Raw genomic sequence first — 458 nt, 5'->3', positions numbered from 1 at the left:
AAATATATATATATATATATATATATATATATATATATATATATATATATATATATATCACATGAGTTGGTTTGTCTTTGGTTTATTTAATACTAGCCGAAAAGGGCGGACCTTTTCAGTTAGCTCCTGCGGAGGGCTGATTGGGCCTTCGGCCAATATACCTAATATAACTTTTCAACATATAATTAATCCTAATAAATTATATACCAAAACACTCCCTGGATCATGCTGATTCAGACTGTGTATCATATGTGGGGGTAGACCCTGAAGGAGCCTAGTTTATAGGTAACAAACATACAATAACTCGCCTTTATTATTATAGATGACCTTAATGTCTTAAGAAGTAAAATAATTTGTCACAAAAAATCGTAACGCCTTGTGGCAACTAAAATCCTTTTCATCGTACTACTTAGTTATACCATTTTCTTATAATATAAACCTATATATTTTAACTTTAT

The sequence above is a fragment of the Coenobita brevimanus genome, chromosome 108, assembly GCF_032717465.1.
Source record: "Coenobita brevimanus isolate Jiangsu-jjx chromosome 108, ASM3271746v2, whole genome shotgun sequence".
Lineage (NCBI taxonomy): Eukaryota > Metazoa > Arthropoda > Malacostraca > Decapoda > Coenobitidae > Coenobita > Coenobita brevimanus.
The sequence above is the reverse complement of the archived record's forward strand: the minus strand, read 5'-3'. Positions refer to the sequence as shown.